The sequence below is a fragment of the Pinus tabuliformis genome, chromosome Q, assembly GCF_031772625.1.
Source record: "Pinus tabuliformis cultivar Carrire ecotype Pingquan chromosome Q, CPIR1, whole genome shotgun sequence".
NCBI lineage: Eukaryota > Viridiplantae > Streptophyta > Pinopsida > Pinales > Pinaceae > Pinus > Pinus tabuliformis.
The window spans coordinates 1,043,647,544-1,043,663,710 of NC_142296.1; the positions used below are offsets into that span (position 1 = coordinate 1,043,647,544).

The window sequence follows — 16,167 nt, forward strand, 5'->3', positions numbered from 1 at the left end:
AAAAGGCAGGGAAGAAGAAGAAATCTCTTGTAGAATTCCAAAAAATGGTAACAAGGAATCAGGCCCGAAAACCAGTGTAATCATGTATTGCTTTTGTCTACTTTTATGTAACCAATTTGTGAGAATATACTCATGTAAGAAGTGTTGGATGTAGCTCTTTTGAGTATACTATGTGAGAAATGTTGGATGTAGCTCTTTTGAGTATACTCATGTGAGAAATGTTGGATGTAGCTCTTTTGAGTTTTTGGAAAAATAAGTCAATTACGTACTTCTTGGGTGTTGTGACAGTCACCAATTTAGATCTTCCTGCCTCAGATTTTTAGCAAACTAATAATTCTCTATGTAACTCAACTGTGTGTCTTGAGAGCAGATTTTGCTTAATATAAATTCCCCGGTTACGGTTTAAAAACTAAAAACTTAAAAGTCATAACAAAAATTTGATAAGAAAACATATAGGACACTTAGCATTGTCAGGTTATAGTTCTTTCAACTTGTTCTGAAGATAAGATTCCCTAAGTTTCCAAAAAAAATACAACATGAGCAGAAAAACACAAAAACAGAAGAATTTTGGCAGTTGTGCACCACCATTTACCACTCATTGTTGTCACTCATCATCCAAATCAGTTAAATATTGAATAGTGTCCTCTAGAGACAGACATGGACTGATAGGGCCCTGGGGAATAGTACTATGGGACATCAAAACATCCCTGTTGGATCTGTCTAATCTCCTATGTAGATGCACCATTAATATAGAGCAAATCAACAGATACAGTACAGCCCACGAGAGACAAAAGCATCAGGATTTATAGTGCTAAAACCCACACAATCTATAGGGGAAACATCAGGATGGACATGAATTCCTGCAGAATTTATGATAAACCAAGGTAAGAAATAAAAATCGATTTAAAGAAGCATTTCTTCTGCTTGGCCTTGAGCTAATGTTGCCAAAGAAGATCCAAAACTATTTGTTCAAATTGCAAAGTGATCTATTAATGTCTTGCTGAAGATAAAAACATTATACAAATATGCCATGAAAAACTTCCCAAGATGTGCTCAAAGTATGTCATTGATTGCACTCGCAATAACGGTAATGGCAACAAACAACCCAAATGGCATGACTTGACTAGCCATTCATAGAATCCAAACTTTGTTTTATATGTTACTTTACATGCATTTGAAGGCTCCACTCATGATTGATGAAAATTTGAAGTTAGTTCAAGCTTAAGCAAGATCTCGGTTCCATCTAAGTGTTCAAGTGATAGGGATTAGCATATGTACTTAATACATCACATTATTATTTGCAATGTAGGGGATTATTTTAAATGTTTTTTCGTATATTATTTCCCATAAATTTCAAGGCTCCATTCACGATTGATGAAAAAATTGTAGTTAAAGATGAATGAAGATCGGTCTTCCATCTGAGTGTTCAAGTGATAAGGATTAGCATACTTAGTATATCACATTATTATCTGTATTGCAGATTATTATTGCAGTTTGATATGGCAAAGCATTTCGGTTTTGCTATTTTCATCGAGTAGTTGAAATCCCATCTTTAACTATTACTAACATTGTGCTTAGTTGCTAGTTTTTAGCATCCTGTTGAGCATTTATCTCCTAGTTTGTTGTAGTTCTCTTGATGTAAAGCTATATAGATCTGCTTTGTTTAATGAAAATCAGTCAGAGATTTTATTTTGCACTTCCACGTAAAACTCTAGTCATATGTGGGATTTTCCCACGTCAATGAGAGACATAATTTTAAACAGAGATTTCTACGGTGTTGAACTCTGCTCATGAGTGTGGCATTCTACATTGTATTGGGATTTCCCATATCATCGGTATCAGAGCGAATTCCCAAAACTCTACTCATGAGTGGGATTTCCCCCACCACTGGTATCAGAGCAAGTTTCCAATATGTTATGAGTTGGGTTTCTGCTCTCTCTGATTCTTGTGGCTGTTGTTGTGGATGTTTCTTTTCCATTGGGTGTGGTTCAGAACGTGCAAGCTTACAAGATTTCTCTTTTGGAATCTAAATATGCGATTACTGTTTTTGTTCTCCTACTGCAAACTTTGATGGAGAATATCCTTGTGCGCTAGTTTCACATTGAAAGAATGGAGAATTTCCTTGTGTGCTAGTTTCACATTGAAAGAATGGAGAATTTCCCTGTATATCTACTTCACATTGAAATACTACAATTGGTAGGTGCTTGTGTTCTGAAGCTGCTCATAACACTGATGAAATACTAGTCAGAGTGTACTTGTTCAATTTTAAATAGAGGCCAGATCAATTGCAATGCTTCACAAATATATCAGGGTCAGAACAAAATGTGCAACACTAGACTGCTTTGGAATCTATATGCAGTGGTCCATGATCAATCTTTAACACACTAAGCAGTACGCAAGGATCTTTAGGGTTCTTCCTCACATCAATATATTCGACACGGTGGTTTTATTGTCATCCTCTAACCTCTTGATCTCCAATTTGTCGGAGCAATCCACAAACAAAGACAAAAAACCATTCTGAAAATGGCCTAAGCGCTGTGATGTCGTGTTGATGCAACTGAATAGTAAAAATATGTACATTCCTCTGTCAGCCCTTCCAAAAAAACTAGCAGTACTGCATCAAGTACAAATGTCTTTGAGCACCAATGACTCAAGAGGGATCTATCCAATTCCATCTTCACAAAGCTAGTTTTCATGACCAATGGCATCCATCAAGCCATGTTTGCTGCCATCTATGCAGACATTGTCACTGCCTTGTCCAAGATCCTCTAACCTCTTGATCTCCAATTTGTCAGAGCAATCCACAACCAAAGACAACAAACCATTCTGAAAATGGCCCAAGAGCTGTGACGTAGTGTTGATGCAACTGAATAGTAAGAATATATGCATTCCTCTGTCATCCCTTCCAAAGACTAGCAGTACTGCATCAAGTACAAATGTCTTTGAACATCGATGACTCAACAAGGATCTTTCCAATTCCATGTTCATAAGGCTAGTTTTCATAAGCAATTGGCATCAATTGAGCCACGTTTGCTGCCATCTATGTAGAGTCATAGACACTGTCTCTACCTTGCCAAGAAGCATTGTGCTCTTGAATCATGCTGCCATTTATGCAGACATTGTCGCTGCCTTGTCCAAGAAGCACTGTGTTCTTGAAGCTTGTTGCTCAAAAACAAACATGAAAGGAAGAATTCTTCAGTTTCGATTTTCCTTCAAGGGGGAAAATAGCAAGCTTACCACCTCAATAAAATCGCGACATGCTCTCAGATGGATTGAGACACCAATCCAACTGAAGTCATGAGCAGTCCCACCATCCCACAATGAACAATTCAACATCATTAGTGTCAGACCAAGAGTAACTCCACAAATTTCGTTGTTCTTCACATTAAGATGGAACATGGATATATACATGGAGAGGGAGATTATTGGGTTTCATCTTCCAATGTCTCTTCATTTTCCAATTCTCTTTATTTTTCTATTTACATGGATTTACCTAATCCCAAAGATTAGGTGTCAACATTCCCCCCCCCCACCTTAATCTGAAGGGATGTTGGTGAGTCCAAGCATCATTTTGAATCTTTCAAACTTTTCTCTTCCAAGCACTTTGGTGAAGATGTCTACAATCTACTCATTTGTGGAACAATGGCGTATGTGGATTGTCTTGGCCTCAACATGATGTCGAATCAGATGGTATTTTGTATTGATGTGATTCATTCGATCATGGAACTTTGGGTTCTTGGCCAAACTTTATTGCAGAAGCGTTGTCAATCAAAAGAGGAGTTGAATGCACTTGTTTCTCCTGCAAATCTTCCAGAGTTTTCCTAAGCCACACAATTTCCTTTGTTGCTTCAGTTGCTACCACATATGCTGCCTCAATTGTGGAATTTGCTAGAACTAATTGTTTGCATGATCTCCAGGAGATAGCTCTTTATCCAAGACTCATAACATAACCTAAAGTAGATACCTCGGTTTCTTTATTTCCATCAAAGTCTAAATCAGAGTATCCAATCAAGCTGAAGTCGCCCACTTGTGTATACTTAAGTCCAAAGTCTTAAGTTCCCTTCAGATACTTTAGAACTCTTTTTGTAGCAGACCAATGACCCTCACAAGGCTTTTGCATAAACCTGGAGAGGATTCCAACAGCAAATGAAATGTTTGGTCTAATAATAGTCAAGTAGTTGAGACTTCCTATGAGCAATCTATACTTCGTTGCATCCTCAAATTATTTTCCTTCAGTGGATGTGAGCTTTAAGTTCTGTTCCATTGGAGTATTCAAAGGATTGCACTTAGCGATGCCAAACCTATTCAACAGGTCTCCAATGTACTTGTACTTCTTCTGAGAGAGGAATACAAACTCCGAATGTTGAGTTACTTTAATACCAAGATAGTAGCGAACATAGCCCAAATCTGTCATTTCAAAACCTTTCCTCAATTCCTTCTTTATGGATGCAATGTAGCACTCATTATTCCCTGTCATCAGAAGATCATCTACATACACCACAAGATATACAATTGTTTTGCCAACTTCCTAGACTAACAAAGTCGCATCATCAAGATCATAATGTTTGAAGTTGAGTTTCAGAAGATGCTCAGTTAACTTCTCGTACCAAGCTCGCACCTCCTAAGCCACACAATTTCCTTTGTTGCTTCAGTTGCTACCACATATGCTGCCTCAATTGTGGAATTTGCTAGAACTAATTGTTTGCATGATCTCCAGGAGATAGCTCTTTATCCAAGACTCATAACATAACCTGAAGTAGATACCTCGGTTTCTTTATCTCCATCAAAGTCTAAATCAGAGTATCCAATCAAGCTGAAGTCGCCCACCTGTGTATACTTAAGTCCAAAGTCTTAAGTTCCCTTCAGATACTTTAGAACTCTTTTTGTAGCAAACCAGTGACCCTCACAAGGCTTTTGCATAAACCTGGGGAGGATTCCAACAGCAAATGAAATGTTTGGTCTAATAGTAGTCAGGTAGTTGAGACTTCCTATGAGCAATCTATACTTTGTTGCATCCTCAAATTATTTTCCTTCAGCGGATATGAGCTTTAAGTTCTGTTCCATTGGAGTATTCAAAGGATTGCACTCAACCATGCCAAACCTATTCAACATGTCTCCAATGTACTTGTACTTCTTCTGAGAGAGGAATACAAACTTTGGATGTTGAGTTACTTCAATACCAAGATAGTAGCGAACATAGCCCAAATCTGTCATTTCAAAACCTTTCCTCAATTCCTTCTTTATGGATGCAGTTTAGCACTCATTGTTCCCTGTCATCAGAAGATCATCTACATACACTACAAGTTATACAATTGTTTTGCCAACTTCCTTGACAAACAAAGTCGCATCATCAAGATCATAATGTTTGAAGTTGAGTTTTAGAAGATGCTCAGTTAACTTCTCGTACCAAGCTCACGGTGCTTGCTTGAGGGCATACAAGGATTTTACAAGCTTGCATACTTTGTGTTCGTAACCCTTCACAACAAATCCTTCTGGTTGGGACATAAAAAACATTCTCATTCAAATATCCATTCAAGAAAGCAGTTTTTACATCCATTTTATGAACTTTCCAACCGTTCTACGCTGCCAAGGCAAAGAGTGCCCGAATGGTAGCCCATTTTGCTGTGGGGGCAAAAGTCTCCTCATAGTTGACCCCTTCCTTTTATGCAAAACCAACCTTTTGCCACAATCCTGGTTTTGTGTTTGTCAAGTGAGCCATTTGCTTTATACTTGTTTTTGAAGACCCACTTGCAGCCAATTGGTTTGGTTACCAATGGAGGATCAACCAGCTTCCAGGTGCCATTCTTTATCAAAGCATCATATTCTTTCTACATCAATTCTTTCCATTCATCATGGGAAGCAACTTCTTTAAAGGAAGTTGGTTCGAAATCTGTAATAAACTCAGTTCACAATCATAAGAAACATCCATATCAACAGGTGAATCAGAATCGTCTACATCACCTCCATTCTGTCTGGTTAAGCTTCTTGTTCACGTCTTTCCAACCTCATCAAGACGAACACTTTCAAGTGTCTTTGTCAATGATTTTAAAGGACCTTTCTAAGATGGCCCAGGCTGCTCAGTCGACGGAGATGGGGCTAAATCAAGATTTAGTCTCCCAATTTTGTCAATCACATCATTCAAAGTGTCATGAGTGGCTGGAGCTTCACGCCGGGGAGAGAGTGCTTCAAAAGAAGATTCCACAGATTGATCCAGTATAGGAATCCCCCCTCCAAGATGTGTAATCTCATTATCAAATTCTTGAAAATGTTTGCATGTCTGAATCTATCCAAGCAATCAAGCTATCGCTCAACAACACTGTCAGTCTCGGAAGATTCAAGAAACATCACATATCTAGATATTATAAACTTTTTATTCACTTCATCGCAGAGACGGTATGCTTAGGTATCAAAGCATAGTAGGTGGAACCAAAAACCCTAAGATGCCTCACCGAAGGAATGTGGCCATACCACATTTCATAAGGAGTCTTGTTTTTTATAGCATTGGATGAACACCTGTTCTTTATATACATAGCACATAGAACTGCATCAACCCAAAACATCAACTTAACATTCTTGAAAAACATCATCGAACGTACCATATTTAAGATTCTCTTGTTCATTATTTCCACTACTTCGCTCTCTTGGGGATAATAAGGCACAATTGTTTGATGTTTGATCCCATGTTGGCAAAGATAGTTTTCAAATTCATTTGATCTATATTATTTTCCATTATCAGTACAAATAGATCCAATATGAGATTGTGCATCATTTTCAATCCATGCATGAAAGTTCTTGAATGTTTCAAAAGCTTCAAATTTGTTCTTCAATAAATAAACCCAACACATTCTGGTGTAATTATCAATAAATGTTATCAAATACTTATTACCATTTGCAGAAAGAACAGGCATTGGAATTTGGGCCACATAAATCAAAATGAATGAGTTCAAGTTTTCTATGTGCTCTAGAATGAGAATCATGAAAACATTGTTTGTTGTGTTTTCCTATGATCCAAGCATCACATCGCTAAAGTTTCCTAGGAATTGTAGGCAAACCAATAACACCATTTTTCTTCAACAAACAAAGGTTGTCATAGTTCAAGTGTCCAAATCTAGCATGCCATAAAAGACTTGATCGAAATGTACCTTCATAATAGCGAGAATTGTATGAAAAGTTTTGTGCACGAGCAGAGGTTCCTTGCAGCTCCAAAAACCTTTCTTCTTCTATCCTCATCATGACAAGTGAGTGATCTGATGCTTTTCTGACCTCGACCTTGCCATCAAATATATAAATGGAGTGCCCTTGCTAGCGGATATGCACTAAAGACAGCAAGTTTCTCCTAAGCTCCAGGAGGTATAGAACATCATGTAGAAGAAAGTCTGGAAGACCAGGCAGTTTGAGCGTGAAGGTGCCAAGCATTGATGGCTTCAGTTTTGACTTGTTTGCAAAGTATACTACTCCATCAACATTCTCAGTGAATTCTTCAAAGAAATCTCTCTTGAAAGTCATGTGGCAAGTTGCTTCTGAATCAAGCAACCAATAATCTTTCCATGAAGCAAGTGAAGCATAGAACAAGTCTTCAATTACTCCAATGTTGCAATGTGCCACAACATAATGAGCGGACTTGGGTACTTTACCTTTCCCTTTGTCAGTTGTTTTACCTTTTCCTTCGTTTCTTTCCTACTCAATTCGATCCCAAGGCAACTTAGAAGTGGAAGCATCATGGGCATTTTTTGGGTCTACAAGTTCTGGGTCATATAGTACTCGTATCCACTCAATAAGACATGGGACACAGGACCACATACATCAGAATGAATCAAATCACGGACACCTGCAGCTCTACTGTCACTACTTTGGAAAGGTGTCTTGGTGTACTTTCCCAAAGCACACCCCCTACACACATCATGATGATCAATGCTAAAGTCTAGCAATCGAGTAACCATCTCCCTCAACATCCTGAAAGCTCTATGGTGCAAGTGGGCCATCCTCCTGTGCCATAGCTCACATAAACCACTACTACTGGTCTAAGCCACCATAGCTCAAAGAGATTGAAACATGAGTATGTATCATAGTTGCAGGAACCATCGCCCCCAAGGATCAGGAGGCGGAACCGCATTCCATACGAATCTAACACCGATCCTCCGGCGGAACCACGGATCCGAAAATCAAATCCATGTTCCACCATTTTTTGGAGATTCCTAAAAAAATGGATCCGAGAGGGCCCGATCTGCAGTTCCGACTACCCGATCTACGGATCCAGAAAGGATCAGCTACGAATCTGTGGAGGTTCGGGCGCGTATTCGTCACAAATCCGAGAGAAGGTGGATGGTTCACATGGTTCCATGGAGCTTTTTTGTTTCTTGTTTTTGAAATTTCAAATTGTTATGTGAAGAACTATGCTTTCTGAATACTCCCATGGTGCCCCTTGATGCTCCCTAGACCTTCCTAGATGCTCCCTAATGGTGATGTTAAATTCTTAAAGTAAAAGTAAAGGTGTCTTGGTGTACTTTCCCAAAGCACACCCCCTACACACATCATGATGATCAGTGCTGAAGTCTGGCAATCGGGTAACCATCTCCCTCAACATCCTGAAAGCTCTATGGTGCAACTGGGCCATCCTTCTGTGTCATAGCTCACATAAACCACTATTACTGGTCTAAGCCACCATAGCTCAAAGAGACTGAAACATGAGTATGTATCATAGTTGCAGGAACCATCGCCCCCAAGGATCAGGAGGTGGAACCGCGTCCCGTACGAATCTGACACCGATCCTCCGGCAGAACCACGGATCCGAAAATCAAATCCATGTTCCGCCATTTTTTGGCAATTCCTAAAAAAATGGATCCGTGAGGGCCCGATCCACGGATTCAGAAAGGATCAACTACGGATTTGTGGAGGTTCGGGTGCGTATCCATCACAAATCCGAGAGAAGGTGGATGGTTCACACGGTTCTGCGAAGCTTTTTTTTGTTTTTTGTTTTTGAAATTTCAAATTGTTATGTGAAGAACTATGCTTTCTGAATACTCCCATGGTGCCCCTTGATGCTCCCTAGACCTTCCTAGATGCTCCCTAATGGTGATGTTAAATTCTTAAACTAAAAGTGACATTCTCCTTTATCTTTCATTTTCATCATTTTACTTAAATTTTTAACATTAGCATGAAATGACTCAGGATGTTTGAGAGTGGTTCCAGCGTCATCAGACTTCATATGGAGAAAATAGAATTTCATATCCCATTCAAAATTCAACAGACTTAACAGTTTTCAGGGTCAATGGGATTGTGGCGTTTCATTGGATTATATCATGTATGAGGGCATGTGATTGCCATTTAATCAAGAGCACCAAGCCCTATATGTATTCCCAATGTTAGTGTGATTGATTGTTGAACTTCTTTGTCATGGAGTTAGCAAATATGTACCCTTCACTTAAGTTGAAATCATTGATCAAGCATGTTAAACTTTCTCTACCATAATATAAGGCTTAGATTAGGTCATTTGATCAAAATTGGGCAATGTTGACTAATATCCCTAGAGAATCAAAGTAGAGGCAAAGGCTAGACAAGAGAAGAGGAATCTAGATTCTAGATGGTTGATGCTAGAATAATTAATCATTGATGTACAACGGATGCCATATCTATCTTGATTTAGGTAAAAATATGCATGTTTTCATCTCTTCTACAACTAACTAATTTGGTATTTTGAATTTTCTTTAATATAAATGCAAAAAATAAAATAATAAAAAATTATATATATAGTAGACGCTTCGCTTCCTAGATTTTTGGGAAATGACGCTTCCGCATCCCTGCTTCCAAAAAACGTCCCCGCTTGATGCAGCATTGGTCTGTATAGTCTCTCGCTGCGAGCTCCAATCACACGAGCAAACTCGATACTAGATCCTCTAGGATACAATAACACTTGACCCTTTCGGAACAGTACATTATACCCCCTATCCTCCAAGCTGGAAACTGATATCAAACACTTCATCAACCCTGGAACATAAAGAACATTTGTCACCGTCAAAGGGGATAATGACTCCCTCTGAAATAAAATTGTCCCCATACCTGCCGCCTTGACTTTGGAGCTGTTGCCAAGCACAACCTCCAAGTCAATGTCATCCTCCAAAAGGCTCGTGAAGTGCTCTCTAACTCCGGTCATATGGCAAGATGCTCCACTGTTTATGAACCATGCACGTGAATATGTGATGTGAGTAGCTAAACTCACCACCAAAGCACACTTTGAGTCAAACATAGCTGCAAACCCATCCACATCTATTGTAGCTGCAAATCCTTGTTTCTTCTTACCCTTCTTCTTGGTACAATGTACGGCATAGTGACCCATCTTCCCACAAGCAAAGCATTTCATTTTGCTCGTGTCCTTCTCCTTAGCCTCTGCTTCCCTTTATCCTGCTTTGCTCCACTAGAAGACCCCTTATTGATCTTCTTTGTCCTCTTGCCCTTTGCCACAAGAGAAACATTCTCCTCTTCACCTCCCCCACCACTCTTGTTGCCACTGCACATGCTTCTCTTGATCTACTCCCAAAGGAAATCATCCCACATCCTCCTCCATCCAGGAAAATGTTCTCTAGCCACCAAGCTGTGGATAAAACTATCCCACTTTTCAGTGAACCCCTCTATAGTAATGCAAACCAACTATTCCTCTGAAATAGTCTCTCCAACAGCAGCGAACTCATCTTTCACCTGTGAGACTTTGGTGAGGAAAGATGTAACACTGTCAGTCTTGGTCATCTTGGTGTTGCATAATTTTTGTTTCAACACCATTCCTGTTCTCATTAGAACTCTGGTGCAAAGAGACTAAGGACTCCCACATCTGATATGCATATGTCATTCTGAAACATAAGGGAACAGATGATCCTTGATGGCATCTAGAAGGATCCTCTTTGCTTTCACATTTTTCTTAATAAACTCTATCAATAGAGTTGGATCAGTGGGCAGTTGTACAACTGCTTGTACAATATCCCACACTTACACATCCTCCAGTAAAAGCATGATTCTCTCCTTCCATGGGCCAAAATTTTCAGGCCCCACAAATTTGTCTTCTACTCTCAACACAATAGCCATGACCACACAACCAACCAAATGAAGCAAAACTAGAAGCTAGAACCACTCTCCCTCTGAACTGCTGAAATCTTTGGGTTTCTAGCAAAGTTTCAAAGGTATGGTTCACTGTTTGAAGACTTCGGTAGCTTGCTGCTCTCTTTATCAGCTAACTGAAAATGTAGATTTGAGCCTCAACTTGGCTCAACCTTGCTCTGATACCATCTAGAAATTTAATGATCTGCATCCCAAGCCCAGTTTACAATTTTGCAAATGTTTATTTGACCCAACCCACATGTTTTGTCACGCTGATATAATTTTCAGTATGCATTCATTGTAAACATTTAATGAGTGCTTCTACTATTTTTCACATTTCCTAACAGCTGTAATTAAATTAAAATTTATGCAAGCATGAGAGACTTATTTTTTGTCAAGGTGACCCCGAAAACCCCCACAGCATTTTGGGAAAAACCGGTCTTCAAATGAAGATTTTATTGCTTGAAAAATTAGTCTAAGTACATAAAAATAACCACAATACTTATCTCCCTTTAGCTGAAGCTTTAAATGCAATTTCTGGAAATTTGTGCCCACTGAAATAATTTCCAGATTTACAAAATTTCATGCCCAGAAATTTCTGCACTTATCCACAGCTTAGCTCCTCGATTTCTGTGCTCAGAAAACAGCCTCAAAATCTGTTCTGCAACAGCCTCGAGTTTTGTGATGTCTGTCTCAATTTATGTGCCACAACTGCCTCGAAATTCGTGTTGTAAACAGCCCTAAAATCTGTGCTGACTGTGCCTCGATTTCTGCGCTGTCCCTTCTCAGAATTTCGTGCCCAGAATTCTCGGAATGCGTGCCGCTAACTCCTCAGAAATTGTACATCCCACAGCCTCGAAATATGTGCCTCTGCCTCGATTTTCGTGCTCCTCTATGGCTGCCTTGCTCCTCAATTTCTGCGTTGGTGTAGCTGCCTCCCTTTCCTAGGAATTCAAGCTCTCCTCCTCAAGCTGCAAACTCTCCTTGAAATTTTCCTCTCCTCCTCTCTTCTCCGTATCTAAGTGTGTAGTAAGGAATGACTCATGAGTTTCCCTTTTTTCCTTTTGTCTTTTGGCAAAGATTGAATCCCTAACCCTAGGATTCAATGGTTGAGATTTAACTTCCAAATCTCAAGATGTGTGGTTGAGATCACTTTTCCTAAGTGAACTCTAATCTAAAAGATCAAAAATATTTTTCTATTATAGAAAATAAACATTTAAAAAATAAAACTTAACTCTCACGAACTCCCAAGGTAGCCACTCCCAATCACATGAGGAACTCATTAAGTGAGAATTTTAATAAGATAAGCTGAGATAAAATAATTCTATTAATGTCCAACTAATAACCACAAAAGTAGGTCAATGAGACTAAAGAATACAACCAAATGAATACAATGTGGAATTGCAAGCATAACTCCCAGAGAATGTCAAAAAAATTACAAAGAAAGAAAGGAACTTATAGTACATCCTCAAGGTAAAACACACACATAAATATATATAACCATGTTAGGGTCCAACCCTAACCCCTTTGTTTATGTAATAAGTCCAAGGGGCCTAGTTAGATTCATAGTTAGTTAGTTGAGTCAATAAAGCTCGTAAGCAGCTATCTGCATTAATAATAATTGTAAGTGGTTGACCCACATTATAGAAAAGGGGCCACAATTAGTTATAAACGGGCCATAGTTAATAAATAAAATGGTTGAACCATATTATGCAAGGGACCACCAGTAGTTAGGGTTTTAGATAGCAATTAATAGTTTTAGATGTCATAAAGCTATAAATAGTCTTAGATAGCAAGGGAAAAATCTTCGAGTTTTATTGTAATCGAGCTCTACTATGTCGGAGGTTGCCCCCTCGAAGAGGCAAGTGAACATTGTACTATGCTTCTGAATGGTAAAATATCATTACAGCTTGTCTCAATTCATGTGGTATTTCTATGTTTCGGGCTATATTTCGTATTTCTAGCATTTTGTTTTTCTCACAAGTCAAGCGCATAACAAGTGGTATCAGAGCATTTTCTAGGGCTAGTTGTACCTCTAATTTTTGCAGAATTTTTTTAGGCTAGAGGTGTTTCAACATCTTCGAACCACGGGATCTGTTGTTGAGCGCATAAACCAGCGGACTTGGGGAGCCATGCACGTAGGAACTACAAGAAGACTCCCTTGTAACCCCTGTGAGTAAACCTTCGAGTAGTAGCGCATTAGACAGAACCGTGCACGGATTACACTTCCACGTACCCTTGGGTATATCCGAAACCACCACTATGGTAACCTGAAACCTAACCATAGATAAGTCGTCGGTCATCTTGCTACTACAGTACACTGAGAACAACACTCGAGGAGATTACTCGCACATACAATAGGGTATTCAGGTAGTACGGCTAAGGGTACGGTCAATCCTCCTTGTTTAGCGCTTTGAAAGATTGGTCTGAGTACTACTATTGGACCCCTGTGTATATCGCAATCTGTAGCACTTGATACTCCTTGTGACCATAGTTCCCTCAACTATCTGAAAATCGCCCCCACCTTTTTGTCTAAATCAAATCCAGCAGTTGGGGTTTTGTTGCCGTCGTACAGATCAAATTCAGCAGTTGGGGTTTTCACAACACATATTAGAATTTTTGTGCAGTAAGGGTTTCGACTACCATAGTCCAGATCAGATTGTTGCAGCACATTTTGAAGTGCCAAGACCTCGGATTTTCTACTACAACAATCCAACCCTGATTTTGGCAGGATATTTGGCAGTATCAAGCATTTTGGATTTCAGCCACCACACTATTGATTAGCTGGGAGTAAAACTCCATTCAAAGTAATTTAAAAAAAAAGGTCTAGGGCCATCACAAGACGCTTGCGTGAGACCTAGCCCATAAGATTCAGGATGACGAGTTGATCGCAATGGTACCATTCACCTGTAAGCCTCTAATTTTCATGCAATCCCAATTTTTTACCTGGTGTGGCTTCAAGTGACCCACATATCACAAGACTCCTGAACTTGCCCTCTTTCCAACCATACCACTCTTAAGTAAGCTCAAAATTTGACCAAGGCTACTATATGTACAATACTAGGTCTCAAGTTATGGCTACAGAGAAAGTCAATGCCCTCGAGGAAAAATTCAATGACTTCCAGGCATACATTACCAACCAAATCACACAAGTATTTGAAACCTTGAAGACGTCTCACAAACCCACGAGGGACGAAAACAACACTGATGCACATGTAGAAGGAGAATCTAGCCATCACATTCATTTCCATGGAGGCCACCAATAATCGAGCCACCAGACACCTGATCTGGACATGTAAAAATTTGATGGCTCTAACCCCGGCAATATGGGTGTCACAAATGGAACAATATTTTTGCCTTAATAACAATTGGGATGATGAAATTAAACTACATGTGGGAGCTCTTTATTTGGACCAAGAGCGATGGCAATGGTGACAGTGGCATCAGAAATGTTATTGAGGGAGGCCAAATTGGAACATTTGTCAAAATCCATTTGTGACCACTTTGATCGGGAATCTCGCTTCCTGGGTCGTCTGACTAAGCTCAGGGAAATGGGTACAGTATAGGACTACATTACAACCTTTGAACAATTGGCCATCCGGATTGAAGGACTAGAAGATGCCTTTTACTTGGAATGTTTCGTTAGTGGCCTAAAGGAAGCCATCCAAGCCCATATGTTTGAATGCATCACCCAACTACTTCATTGGGAGCATGCACCATGGCCTTCGAGGTAGAACCCTGTTTTAAATGCCCAATCCAATTGTCCAAATTTCATCACACAGACACGTCCCACCTCGACTACGGGCCCCACCCAAACACTCGAGGTTTAAAAGGTGTCATCGGCAAAAATGGCCGAAAGAAGGAAACAAGTACTCTGCTACTACTATGATGAAAAATACTCCCCGAGACATAAATGCAAGGAACCAAAATTCTTTCAAATTGACGCTACTGAAAACAGTTTCGTGAATGAAGGTCCATCCACTGAAGTGCTTGAGGAGGAAGAGGGTGAACCCCTAACAACCCCAAACATTGATACTACAGCTATGCCAGATGAGTTGGTTATCTCACTCCATGCCTTGGCCGGCATTTCTTCTCCCCAGACTCTCAAAATTCGAAGTTTTCTTAAACATTAGCCAGTAGTGGTGTTGATTGGTGGTGTTGATTGATAGTGGCAGCACGCATAACTTTGTCCATAAGAACGTAACAAAAGTGGTTCATTGTTTTGTCGAGGCAATATATGATTTCCAAGTCCTTATCGCTGATGGGGGGGCCATGAAATATGAAGGACGCTGAGAAAATATTAAGCTTCAAATGGGGCATTATCACCTCAAAACCCACATGTTTTCCATTGAAATGGGTGGTTGTGACATTGTTCTTGGTGCTGAATGGCTCCACATATTGGGCCCTATCACAATGGACTTCCAGGAGTTATATATGAGCTTTAAGCAGAACAACTACATTCATACACTATGGGGACTCCAAGCAGGTGCTCCTTCTATCATCAACTCATATCGAATGGAGAAGCTGTCAAAAAAGGGCCATCATGGGATAGTAGTACAATTTAAGGCCATCCAGGGTTATTGAATACACTACTCCTCACATTCATCCCGATATGCAACAAGTATTAAATCGCCACCAGCAGGTCTTTGACAAACCTAAGGAGCTCCCACCCTCTAGGGGTGAACATGATCATAGTATCCCTTTGCTCCCAGGTACCCAGCTGCCAAATGTCTGCCCCTATCGATATCCTTTTGCACAAAAGAATGAAATTGAAAAAATCATCAAGGAACTCCTCGACGTTCGTGTTATTCATCCCAGCACAAGCCCTTATTCATCTCCAGTGGTCATGGCTCTAAAGAAAGACAATGAATGGCACATGTGTCTAGACTTTAGGGCCCTTAACAAGCTCACTATCAAGGACAAGTCTGCTTGATGAACTACATGGTGCCAAATTTTTACCAAGCTGGACCTCCGCTCGAGCTATCACCAAATAAGGATGAAGGGAAGGGACATTCCCAAGACAACGTTCTGAACTCATGAAGGTCATTATAAATTCATGGTCATGCCATTTGGTCTATGTAA

The 16,167-nt window shown here is 39.8% G+C and overlaps 1 protein-coding gene across 1 annotated transcript in view; it reads right to left on the reverse strand.

Moving 5' to 3' along the window:
* Window positions 1-16,167, reverse strand: part of LOC149223074 (ubiquitin receptor RAD23b-like) — a 90,879-nt gene that overhangs the window by 18,135 nt on the left and 56,577 nt on the right. The window lies entirely within an intron of this gene.